General features: G+C 37.7%; 1 pseudogene; it reads right to left on the bottom strand.

Moving 5' to 3' along the window:
• Positions 1–281: 281 nt before the first annotated feature.
• The window catches only part of LOC115283351, a 31598-nt pseudogene continuing 17566 nt past the window's right edge, over positions 282–14313 (bottom strand).

Raw genomic sequence — 14313 nt, 5'->3', positions numbered from 1 at the left:
TGGGGCACCTAGGTAGCTCACTCAGTTAAGCGACTGACTGTTGATTTCGGTCTAGGTCATGATTTCATGGCTCGTGAGTTCGAGCCCCACATCAGGTTCTGTGCTGACAGCACAAGGCTTCCTTGGGATTCTTTCTCTCCTTCTCTGCTCTTCCCCTGCTTGTGCTTACTCGTTCTCTCTCACTCAGTCTCTCTCTCTCTCTCAAAATAAACTTCAGAAGAAAAAGGCAAACATTCTTTGTAAATTTACTTGTTATTAGTAATAACAGGCTTTAATTCACTTTATATTTCTTGTATAAACCTGTATGGTGGCCACATGCAGGCCTGAGTTCCCAGCATGGAGACTGTGGTGCAGGTCTTTAAAAGACTGTCAGTGAATTCCTGATAGCAGGCTTGGTGAACACGGTCTCTTTCCAGAGTTAAGAGGTGAGATAACTGTAGGTCTTGGAAATGGCATCAAAAGTGGCCTTGGTGATTGCCCGTGGTGGCAGGGCAGGCCGGGGCTGAGGAGTAGGCAGCCACAATACTGGCCATCAGCAGTAGCTTCTGGGGCAGTGCCTCTGGGAGGCAGAGATGAAGGCCATACACAAAGAGCCATGGCGGCCAGGTGCCTTGCATGGGGCGCTGTGGGGCCTGTTCACCTTGTTGGCCTAGCAGACTTGTCCCACAGGGATACTGGAAAGTTTGCCCAGGATGATGGCTCCACAGATGGTAGTGGCTACCTCTCTGGAGCACTCACCACCCAGAATGCTTTGTCCATCGTAAGCTCTGATGGCAAGAAATGCCTTGAACCTGGTCCACTGGCCAGCATGGGTCTGCTCATGCACAGGTACAATCTTCAAAAGCTCATCGTTGAGGGATGCCCCCAGTTCAAAGTCACTCATCTCAGAGTCCTTGACGGGCAGGGAGAAGAGACATCTCCTCCAGAGACTTGATCTTTATATCCTTGACCAGGCGGCCCAGCATGGTAATGGGGATCCACTCCTTGTCCTTGGCCTTGCCTCTGCAAGCTCCGTGGCCTTGGCTCCAGATGCTGCTGCTGGAGCCTCTTCAGCTACCCCAGTGCCCCAATCAAGGGCCCCTGCACCCTCCACCCTTCCCACAGTACTAGCATCAGGCACCATTTGAGGTTTCCTCAGAGAAAAAGCCAAGTGTTTGTAAACTTAAAGTGTATGCCTTCTCCATTACCATCTCAATCATTCACTCAGGACTTCAAGCTACAGAAACATTAGACTAACAAATCATCACGTAGGATGGTTATAGTTACCTAAGAATATAAGAATACTCACTGTAGTAGGTCATGCATGATTTTTCCTCATATGGCTCAGTTGTTTCTCTATTTCCGCCATCACACTAAACTCAGTATGCTTAACACAGAAGGGATGTTCCTCTTCACCTCAAAGAGCAACTCCAATTGACCTATCCTTTTTCTATTAGGTGGTCCCAGGCACAAAAAGTTTATATTTTTTAATATGTTTTATTTATTTTCAAGACACATAGAGAGACAGCATGAGCAGGGGAGGATCAGAGAGAGGGAGATCCAGAATCCGAAGCAGGCTCCAGGCTCTGAGCTAGCTGTCAGCATAGAGCCTGACGCAGGGCTCGAACCCATGAACTGTGAGATCATGACCTGAGCCTAAGCCAGATGCTCAACCAACTGAGCCACCCAGGTAACTCACAGGCACAAAAACTTTAAAAAGCTCACTGACATCTTTCTCAACCTCCAACTAATCCACAAGTTCAATCAATTCCTCCTTCTCAATGCATTTGAAAATCACCTCTGAATTTCCTCTTTAACGACCAGCATCCTAGACGAGGTTGATGTTACAATAGTCTCTGTGATTTCTTTAACACTTCAACACACAAAAAAGCAAACACTTTTACTTCCCACATATACATTTGTCCCTCCCTATTCTCTGGGACTAGTTTTTGTCCCGGAGGAATGTTAGTAGTCAAGCCAGCCAAAGAGCATCAAACCTGATTCGACTCTCTGTTTCCTGTGAGTCCTCAATAAATGGATTCCTTTCCCTGTTCTCTATTCATATTTGATCAAATTCTGCCTCTGTTCCTGTAGTCTCTCTTCTAAGCTTGATGACCTCGCACACGTCCTAGCTTCCTAGAGTCAGGTTCTCCGGAACACACCATCAGAAGGGCCCTGACTGAAGGCCACTGTCTGACCTTCTGCCATCTGGGAAGTGCTCCAGTCTCTTCTGAGGACCAGTATCCCTCTGCTTTGATCTTATAATTGGTTTGGATTCCAACATGACCTCTTAGAAAAAATATCTGAGTGTTGTCCCATATTCAAATCAGTGACCTTGGCTTCCCAAGGTCCCAAGTCTCTTACCTAACACAGAGCAGTTACTAAAAATTAATTAAAGAAAGCAGACATGTTCAAAACAAATGGCTCCATGGGAAAGCTAATCAGATAGGGGGTGGGGAACGAGGCAGTTTTCACTTTTTCTAAATAGGCGTTTCTCATGATTCAACCATTAAAATCAGTCAACCAACTGCTTTCATTTATAAATGTCATAAATGTGCAAATTTTTACTTCAAAGTAAGTGCTTTAAACATTGCTAATTGAAAACTGATAATGTCAACACTTTCCATTCTGTCTTATTATTTGAAACCATTAGTGTTTTGTGTCAGAGACATAAATAAAACAATGGGGAACTTTGCATTTCTAAGGTGAAATTTGAAAATCACCTAGAAATTCATCATGCCTGCAAGAATACTTGTTGGAAAACTGACCTCAACGATCATGAAAGCTCTCTAATCTGACTCTTTGAGGTTTGTGCTGCTTGCATTTCCTTCTGAGTGGCAGGGATGAAAGGCTTCTGTAATAATTATCAACGATGACAGAAGACGAAGTTAGTGCCAGGCTCTTTACAGCAGAGGGAAAAAGCAAGTAGCTGCATTTTTGATATGCTGAGGTGGTATTCAGTAGCGCTACAGAATAGAAACATGCACAGAGGACAGCCAGGTAATGCTAGCATGTGAAATAAAACTCTGTGCTTCGAATGATGTTTTTCCTTAAGGGTCAAACATTTATTTTGATTTACAAATTCTATTTTTCCCCAAGAGTAACTGAACACTGTTAAGGTCAGGATTCTGCATGTGTTCACACTTCTCACAGAGCCTTAATGAATACTCCCACCTCTCAAAGCTCTTTTGCATGGGCTGAATCCTCTGGCCAATCAGGCCAACCTGTGGCTGGGCCAGCTCATTAGAGCCAGGGAAATTGATTCTGAGGGAATCATTGAACTCAGAGTGCTCTCAAGAGCTTCCTGTCCAAAGTCAGGCCAAAGACTTTGAGTGAAAGCCAAGAGTCAAAGCCAGGTAAACCAGAAAGAAGCATCACATCCAAAAGAGAAGCAGGGTCACTGACGGCAGAGACGGAGCCCAGAGTCAGAAGCCAGATGGCTACTGGGTTTGAGTGTGATCGAATGGGAAGCAAACAAGACAGCTTTGGCACAACTGCCTTCCAAAGAAGGCAAGATCAACATGGTGGTCCCTCCGGCTCCACTGCTGGTATGTGTAGAAAAGGCAGTCCAGCAGTACCTTTCAATAGGACAGGCTCCATTGAGATCATCACTTGGGGAGAAGAGGGCACTGACACAAAGAAAACTGTGCCTTCCAATAATTAAAGTCAGAATTTGTTTAAAGAATGAAAGATGAGTCAATTAAACAACACAATAAAATCTATTTTATCCAAGACTCTATGGACTAACATTCTCTATTAATTGATTCATCTACACATCCATAATGCAATGATAACAGATGGTTTTAAGAAAGACCCTCAGGCTTTACAGCATTCTGAAGTACTTTCTTAGTGATAAACAAATTATATTTTGAATGGTTTGGAAGTCAACTGTAATCTATTTTTTTCTTAAATGAGAAATTAACTCAATTAAACATTTTAACTACCTACTTATTATGCACAACCGAATGACAGATATGGTACTTTTCTTAATCAGAATGTTTTATTAATCACATAATGCCACACAACAGATTTCTGACTAGACAAAAATGTAAACCGAAACTAAGCATGAGAAATAATGCTTCATGTCTGCTCTCAAGTTATAAAATTAATACTTGACAGGTGTTAAACATATACTAAGTTCCTGGTACTACATTTAATACTTAACATGTATCACCTCCTTTAATCTAAATACCAGTCAATTTCAGTACTTACTATTTTTATGTTATAGTTGAACACTGAGGCTTAGAGATGCTGCATAACTTGGTCAAATTCACATGGCTTGTAAATAAAAGATCTACCATTTTTTATATACAGAGGCAGGTAGGAGATACAGAGGGATAAGAGGTTAGAGAAAAATAAATATTCCTGATTATCCCTACAATGTTGAAATGACAAACTACATCACATTCAATTTATAACTGAGAAACTGAGACTTAGAGAGAGATTAAAAGTCTTAGCTAGGGTAAAGAATGGAAATGGAATTCATTCCTGGCCTTTCAGGTTAAACCAAAAATGAAATCTGAAACATATATAATAAAACATGACATATATGGAATTCCCAATACTCCAAAATTTTTGACATTCAAAAACGGTACTCTCATATGATTCAGTCGACTACATCCTTCTACACAGCACTTAAAAGCACAATTATATTGCCACAATATTAGAAGTCATATTACCCATACTGCCACTCCCTGAGAAATCCCTAATTTGGTACTGCTATCTACATGACGTGTTTAAGCACACACGTAATACTCAGATCTATTTTAAATTTAGAAAGTATCAATTACTACAATGGTTTAAGTGGTAACTTAGTAACAATGTTTAAAATAACACTTTTTATCTAAAACTTTCAAAATATTTTAAAACCAATACTTCATAAATCCCCAATCTCAGTGATGTGGGTAAGCTCTTTAATTACTCAACAGCTTAGAAATGAAAACATACAAAACTCGAGTGGCTTTCTGCTGTCATTCAGTGAGTCAGCAGTGAGGGTAACAGCTTGAGTTACAGGACATTATTTATTCTGTGCCACAAAGTCAACCTCACAATGTCACATCAGGGGACATATTTTGTCTTTCATCTAATACATGATATACCTTCAACGCTATTCCACCTCAGCAAAAATATTAAAAATAATGTGGTGATTAAAGGTAATGAATGAACCAGATGAAAACAATAAAACACTAGCAATTCCATTTGGCACATAGAGTGGCACCACAGCTGGTGTCCAGCAGCACCATTCTCTCTTTCAATGCACAGTTCCAGCCACTGCAACAGCCCTGGCTCACTTTACTTACCATCTTCCATCTGGCTCCCTTCCTTTTCAGACCTGGTCCATGGTCAGTCAGGTGAAATCTCTTGGTTCCATTAATGCTCACAAGTCATTTTGCCATTTGTGGACTGTGAAGTGTCTCAATTTTTCTGTATGCCAAGTGGCCAATACTGCATGCTAAATTCTGTGCCTCATTAAACATGAGGTGAATAAAGGAACCCCTCATTATGCAAAGAGGACCCAGAAAAACTGAGGTGCTAGCAGGCCAGAAGAGTTAAGAGACTGAACTTCTCCTCTGGTGAAATGCCTGATCAAGATCCTGAGAAAAGTGCCTCTTCGTGGTGACTCCACCAGCCTCTGTTTTTCACGCATGGAAAGAGCTTTTCACTAAGTGGAGGACCCTCTACATGGTCCTATATGCACAGATTTCAGTTGTCCTGATTTAGTTAAATAACAACAGTCCTGGACAACTTGATTCACATTTTGATTACCACAGTTTGATAAGTGGGAGAAACTGCTTCAAGTACAAAGACTCTAGCTCTTCAGTTCACAGATCGTTCTGTATGCAACAGTTTTCGACCATGATCAGTGACAAATCAAGTGCCTTCTTTCAAAGTCAGCCAGTAATGAAGTGTCTATCATGCAGTTCATACATAGACAGCAAAGTGTATGGCTGTGTTGCCTCTTTGTTTCCCCATTATAAACCCATGTGACATCACTCAAAAATGGGTAATCCAAATAGGAAATTGGACAACAAAACATAAATGCAACAAAGAAACAGAATGTGATAATATGAGATGTGAAATTCCAATAGAACAAAAGTAGATTAAAATAAAATTGCTGATCATGACAATGTTAACACTCCCATGATTTGAAGGAGTCTAGCTAGATATGAAGCTATAGGAACTTGGGGAAAGTGATCTTAGGGATATAATTAAGGGAAGTGGCTGTAACAAAAAGGATGAAGCTGTACTCGAGGACGTGATGCCACCAAGAAAATGTTCCCAAGAAAGGAACTCTGGAGATGTATCATGACAATGAACAAGTAACAGAATATTAGAAGTTGATTCAATCTTTGAAAAAGATATGATAATTCACCAAAGCATCAGTAAGATTCTTTTATATCCTAAGTTACATGGTAAGAAGAGAGCAGGCACTATTCACACTACTCTTAATAAGTTGTCTAAAAAGAAATAGAACCCTTTATCAGTGTTTCTTTTAAATTACAAGGTACTAAAGAAACATTAGTTTTATTATGATGTTATTTCCCCATCCATTAGCTGAAAATTAGAGAGTTGTAATATTTTGAAACAATTTTCTCAGGTCACAGAAAAAAATCACAATTTCCCTCACTGATTATAAAGATCATTTTGCATGACTTGAAACTACATAGTCATTTTTATGGTCTTGCAGTATCCTTCATAGGGAGTACTTCCTGTTGTTTATTATGGGTCAAAATTAATCTCCTGCTAAAAACTACAAATTATGGCCTAAGCCAGATAATGAATAATTATCTAGTTGAAGGCCTTAAAGAACCATCAAGGCAATGAAGACTACTTTGACCCGGTAAGAACAATCCATGTAAATTTATCTTCTAGAGAACCATAGGGTCTCTGGAGCGTCAAAATGGTTCAGGACCGAGGTGTCAAATGAATTATTAACTGGATAATAAAGGAAGAATTCACTTTCAAACTAATTTTTTTTTATTTTTGTGCTTGACTGGGGCTCTTGGGTGGCTGAGTCAGTTAAGCGTCTGACTTGTGGTTTCAGCTCAGGTCATGATCCTACAGTTCATGAGATCAAGCCCAACATGGGGCTCTGTACTGATGGTGTGGAGACCTGCTTGGAACCCTCTGTCTGTCTGTCTGTCTCTCTCTCTCTCTCTCTCCCTCTTTCTCTGCCCCTTCCCACTCATGGCCATGTGCACTCCCTCTCACAAAATAAAGAAATCAACATTAAAGAAATAAATTTTTTTATTTGAGTATCGTTGACACAATGTTAGTTTCAGGTATATAACATACTGATACAACATCTCTATACTCTATGTTATGTTCCCCACAAATGAAAGCACTACTTGTCACCATACAATCTATTACAATATCATTGCCTATATTCACTATGCTATACCTCCTATTCCCATAACTTATTCATTCAGTAACTGTCAGCTTCCAACTATGATTATTGACCAGGATAGGAATGTAATGTTGATTATTATTCTTTGTATGATATAAAAATCCTCATAAGGGTTTCTCAACTTGCCATGATTAGAAGTGGCTACTGAGTTATCTCATGACAGTACCGATTATTATTTTTTGTTATTTTGGGCCAGAGAAATCATACCTGAAAAGCATTAGCAACAGAGAGAGAAAATGACAGTTTGAGTTCAAATTTCTTATCTGATATTTTGATTACTGTCTACCATCACTATGTTTTACACAAAGAATAGATTACATGTGAAAACACAGCTCATTCTTTCTCATTGCCATGTAGTACTCCATTGTATATATATACACCACATCTTCTTGATCCATTTATCAGGTGATGGACATTTATAATAGAGGACCATAGGGAGGGGAAGGGGGAAAGAGAGTTGGACAGAGAGAGGGACACAAATCATGAGAGACTATTGAATACTGAGAACGAACTGAGGGCTGAAGGAGGGGGAAGGGGCTGATGGTCATGGAGGGGGGCACTTGTGGGGAGAAGCACTGGGTGGTATATGGAAACCAATTTGACAATAAACTATTATTTAAAAAAAACAAAACACAGCTCAGACCCATACGTTCACATAAAAGAAACTTGTCTATCATAGCGCAATCTGCTATTATGATCCTTGCGTGTTCTAAACCCTTAGTAGTAAGGTATACTGAAATGCCCTTTGCTTCCTGCCACTCTGCTGGGGACATCACAGCTTCTAATGCCACTACTTCTGAATATGGTTTAGCACTATCTTCCTAGGACTCAATCCTAAATGCACGGTTTGGGCCTAAGAATCAATAAACAGCTATTGGATTTTGGTTCTCCATCCCATAGACTCCCTGTGTAAAATCTGGCTTTTTCCATCGAATCTCTAAACAACCCAATTCTTGATAGTTTAATTTCATTGTTACACAACCTCAGATATGCCCATTCCACGTGGCAGGTGTGTACCCGTCCAAACATGGGGATTCATAACACATTTGGAATAAAAACATGGTAAGAGTCCATGCCAAGTTATCACTTCAATAAAAGTCAACAAATTTTGAAAAAAAAAATCACTCAGTATATCCCTTCTTGAGAATATATGATAAACTATGGTTTCAGAGTCAATGTAGTTTGATGATACCCTTTGGTTAGCTTAGAAACAAAGGAACATAATTGTATGAGGGAGAAAAGTGAGGGAGGATTTTTTCTCATTAGTTCCCAGGTGTGGACTGCATTTATCTGTGAAAACACTAGGGAGAAATTAGAGGAGCACAGGGTCCTACAAGACTACAATAAATCTATATTAAAACTATAGGTTTTAGTAAAATATGTACTGTATTGCAGAATATGCAGAAATTATTGTATCCTATGAAAATATTACAAGAATAAAAATACTCTAGGATTTTTAAAATTTTAAATGTTTATTTCTGAGAGAGAGAGAGAGAGAGAGAGAGAGAGAGAGAGAGAGAGAAAAGAGAGAGAAGAGAGAAGAGAGAGAGAGAGGAAGCAGGCAAGGAAGGGGTAGAGAGAGAGGGAGACACAGAATCCAAAGCAGGCTCCAGGCTCTAAGCTGTTAGCACACAGCCCAAAGCGGGGCTTGAACTCATGAGCCACAAGATCATGACCTGAGCCAAACTCAGATGCTTAACTGACTGAGTTACCCAGGTGCCCGAGATTTTTTTTTTTTAACAGATGAGAAAAACTAACAAATTATTGTCTTCCATGTAGGAGTTTACCTTAACCATCCCATTAATTTTTATTCTTTACTAAGTTGAACGTCACAGATTTGTGAATTCTAGCAATGAGAAAATAGGCTGATTCAGATCAACTTTTCCACTGACAACAGCTAGGAAATATGGATAAAATATTTTACAGAACACCCCCATCCATCTAATGGCAGCAAAAAGTTACTAGAGCAGTGAGCATCTGTAGACCTTAATATCCAGAAAGGAGTTGAGCCTAGGATTTGGTGACTCAGAGAGAGGTACAGGGGACTAGCTAAGAAGTGGTAGTGAATGAGAGAATTCCTGAGAATTTTCCTAATCTGATAAAAGTTGTCAAGTCCCAGATTAAAGAAGAAACATGAATGTCTAGCAGGATAAATTCAAAGAAAACCTTATCAAGAATGATTATAATTAAACTGCAGAAAGCCAACAGTGAAAAAGAAAATCTAAAAAGTGTCCAGAGGGGCAAAGTATAATGTATCTTCAAAGGAGTAAAAATAAGACCAAAAGTGGACTTCCCCAAGAAGATGAAGGAAATCAGAAAACAATGGGACAATATAATCTAAGCACTGAAAGAAATGACAGCCAATTTATATTTCTGTTTCCAGTAAGATATTCTTCAAAAATACAAGTATGATAAAAAAAACACTTTAGGACAAATAAATCACAACTCACAATAAAGAGATTCTCTTATATAGATACAAGTGCCCAGGGTTTGGCAGGGGTGGGGCACAATAAAAATGATGCCCACGAAGGCTCAAAGATGTAAGAAGGAAAGAAGACATTTAAAAACAAGAGGTTATTATGAAAATTTTACATCAGTACATTTAAAAATGACATGACATGATGTAGTTTACTTATAAAACACAATTAAAGTGCATCATGAAGTAGAAAATCTGAATATTCCTCACCAAACTGCATCATAACTTAATGTTTTCCCACCAAGAAAATCTCTGGGTCATGTAACTTCAACCAGTAAATTACGTCATACATCTAAGAATAAATAACATGCATCTCATACAAAGTATTTCAAAAAGGAGGGGGGAAAAGAGAACTCATTTTATGAGTAACATAACTAAGATACCAAAATATAGTAAAGGCTTCATAAGAAATGAAAATGAAATGTATCAACGTGCACCAAAACACCCCCTAAATAATGCACGAACACATCAAATCCAGAAAAAGCCAAAAAAGAGAGAGAACATATTGATTTATTAGAAGAATGCCAAGTTGATTTTACTTTGAAAATCAATCAATATTAGCCATGATCTTTCAAAGAAAACTCACACAGTTTTTTAAGAAAGATAGAAGACCAAAACAAAAACTTCTTGCAGCTCAGAAATAGAGGGACATGTCCTTAATTGGATAAAAGTTTGTTTTTGGAACAAGGATAATATTTCGAGCAACAGTGATGAAAGATTTTTTTCTGACATAGGGATAAAATAACAATGCCTTTTAGCACTGTATCCAGTCAATATTACACTGGAGATCTTAGTGCTAACAAGGAAAAGAAACAAAAAGCATAAGAATTAGAAAGGAAAATATCAAATACTTGCTATGCAAAATCATGAGATTATTTAGAAAATCCAAAAGAATATGTAGATAAATCACTAGTATTACATATGTTTAATAGTATAAACTGTAAGTTATTATGTCCTGAATATAATATTATCCCAAACTCATTTCTATTTCTATATAGCACAACAAATAATTAAAAAATGGAACTTAAGGGTCACCTCGGTGGCTCAGTTGGTTAAGCATCCGACTTCGGCTCAGGTCATGATCTCATGGTTAAGTGGGTTTGGGCCCCGATTTGGCTCTGTGCTGACAGCTCAGAGTCTGGAGCCTGCTTCTGATTCTGTGTCTTCCTCTCTCTCTGACCCTCCCCTGCTTACACACACACGCTGTCTCTCTCTGTCTCTCTCAAAGATAAATAAAACATTTTTAAAATTTTTTAAAAATTGAATTTAAAAGCCTATACTGTTTGAATTTCCATATAAAAGTTAGACTTTTTCAATTTTTATAAAAGCACCCACTGGGATGTTGACTGGGATTGTCCTAAACCCACAGATCACTTTAAAGACATTTTTATATATTGGGGCATCTGGGTGGCTCAGTCGGATAAGCTTCTGACTTCTGCTTAAGTCATGATATCGCAGTTTGCAAGTTCAAGCCCCATGTTGGGCTCTGTGCTGACAGCTCAGAGCCTGAAGCCTGCTTTGGATTCTGTGTCTCCCTCTCTATCTCCCCCTCCCCTACTCATGTTCTGCCTCTGTCTCTCAAAAATAAATAAATGTTAAAAAATAAATTAAAAAAAAGACATTTTATGTGTTAACACTGAGTTTCCTAATCTGTGAACTTAGTATATATTTACATGAATTTTTTCAAGTAACATATTATTATTACCATATAAAAGAATCCCATTTTATGTGGGTATTAAGATTATTTATAAAGAGGCATTTCACATCTTGTATCAAAATTAATCCTAAGTATTTTATATTTCTGGGTGCTATTTAAAATATTTTTATAAATTCTATTTTTAATTGTTCAGTCTAGAGAAACAAAATTTTTGGATATTGATTCATTCTGAAACTCTGTTGAATTCATTTATTAGTTCTGTTTCCTATTCTGTAGATTTTCAACATGTTCTACATGGTGTAATAATTTTGGACAAAGGCACCAAAACAATTAAATAAGGAAAAGATACTGTTTTACCCTGTGACCCTAGAAGAGCTAAGATTATATATACATGCACATATATACAGTGGGAAAAAACATCATAAAGCTTTGTTCTACCTTATAAAATACACAACTAATTCACTATTGATTACATACTTAACTTATAGGCTAACAAATATAACTTCTAGAAGAAATTATTTAAAAATACCTTCCTGAACTTAAGCAATGTTTTATGAGGGCACCAAAAGGATTAACTATAACAAAAGAAACTGGTAAGTTAGTTCTTTTTAAAAGAATTCTCCTCATCACAAGAAATAAGAAAATAGGGGCACCTGGGTGGCTCAGTCAGTTAAGGACTGACTTGATTTCTGCTCAGATCATGGTCTCACAGTCATGATACTGAGCCCTGCATCAGGCTCCATGCTGGGCATCAAGCCTGCTTGGGATATATCCTCTCTGTCTCTCTCCCTCTGCCTCACTCATGCTTGCTCTCTATCTCAAAACTAAAATAAAATCTTAAAAAGATAAAAAGAAATAAAAAACATATAAGCCATACACTGAAACAAAATATTCACAAAGCACATATCAAACAGAATTTTAGCCAGAATATATAAAGCATTCTACAGTCCTACAACTCAAGGAAAAGAAAATTGACAAACGACTTCAATTTGCAAAGGTATTTATAAAAGTATATAGCAAATAAGCACATGAAAAACAGTTAGTTTCATTACTAAAGAAATGGAAATTCAACCCACAATGAAATACTACTCAAGATCAACCAGACTGGCTAACATTAAATAAACATACACAACCCGAAAACTCCTAAGGATATATCAACAGAAAAATGGATAGTTATACTGTAGTATATTTCATTAACAAATACTATGCAACTATTAGCACAAATTACCTACAATTACCTGTGTTGCTATGCATGACTTATTAATACTGTATTGAGCAAAATAACCACCAAGAAAAGTACTTGTTATATGATACTACATTTATAGCAAAACTTACCTCTGCTGGTAAAGTTCAAGATAGGGAATGCACTTAGGGCTCCAGCTGCTGAAAGAACAATGAGGTCTTTTGAACTGGTAAAGTTCGATTTCTTGGCTTGAGTGCTAGCTACACATGTGTGTTTGGTTTATACAAGTTCTCCAAGCTGTAAGATAAAAGATTTTAGATATGGTTACTTCTATTTATGTACATTGTACTTAAATGAACAGTTAAAACATTGTTTTAAACTGATACTGCTTACAATAGGATAATAAAATAGAAATTAAATATATTCAATGCCTCTGCCCAAAAAAAGTCTATTACTGACAGAAGATAAATAAGATCTAAATAAATAAAAGAATATACCACGTTTATCAACTGGAACACTAAAGACTGAAAAGCATCAATTCTCCTTCAAAATCATCTATATTCCACAGAATTTCCATTATAGACCAAGCATCTGTGGAAATCTATTTGTGCAAATTAATACCCTTATTCTGCACTTCATATGGATATGTAAAGGTTCAAGAAAAAAACACAAAAATTCTCATGGGTTCAAACAAGTTAAAGGAATTAGTCCGCTTGCTATCAATAATTAAGGGAGTGTAGTGTTCTCCCAGTGATAGCCTAGAAAACAATAGAACATAATAGAAAATAAATAGCAGACATACACATATATGGACACCTGAGCAATCAGAAATGTACAACTGAAGAGCAGTGGGAAAGAGATCGTCTTATAATAAATGTGACGACGGGCCACTTAATTAAACATAAGGATTACAAATCTAACTGTGAAAGACAAGGTAAGTTTTAGAATACATCTCCAGTCACTGCAAAGCTGTCTTAAGTGGATACATAAAGCACTAAACATATAGTAGATGAATAATTTGTACTAGATTAAATTAAGATATTCCATAAATGAAAAGATATTAGGAGGAGATGCCTGGGTGGCTCAGTTGGTTCAGCTCAGCTCATGATCTCATGGTTCATGGAATCAAACCCTGTGTTGGGCTCCTTACAGCATGGATCCTGGTTGGGATTCTCTCTTACCCTCTCTCTGCCCTTCTCCGCTGCTTGCTCACTCTCTCTTTCTGAAAATAAACAAACTTAAAAAAAGTACCTATATCCAAAGACACACACCAGGAGAAAATATTTGCAACATACATAACTGACAGGAGCTCAAGTCCACAATATATAATATATAAAAAATAAATAATACATAAAAGATCTTTAAAACATTTTTAATGTTTATTTTCTGTTTTGTTTTGTTTTGTTTTGTTTTGAGAGCGAGCACGAGCAGGGGAGGAGCAGAGAGAGGGAGACACAGAATTTGAAGCAGGCCCCAAGCTTTGAGCTGTCATCACAGAGCCCCACGTGGGGCTTGAACACATGAACCATGAGAACCCTGAGCCTAAGTCTGACACTCAATCGAGTCACCCAGGTGACCCCAAAAAATCTTTTTTTAAAGAATCTTTAAAA

The sequence above is a fragment of the Suricata suricatta genome, chromosome X (assembly GCF_006229205.1).
Source record: "Suricata suricatta isolate VVHF042 chromosome X, meerkat_22Aug2017_6uvM2_HiC, whole genome shotgun sequence".
NCBI lineage: Eukaryota > Metazoa > Chordata > Mammalia > Carnivora > Herpestidae > Suricata > Suricata suricatta.
This window is presented reverse-complemented; position numbering and strand designations above follow the sequence as displayed.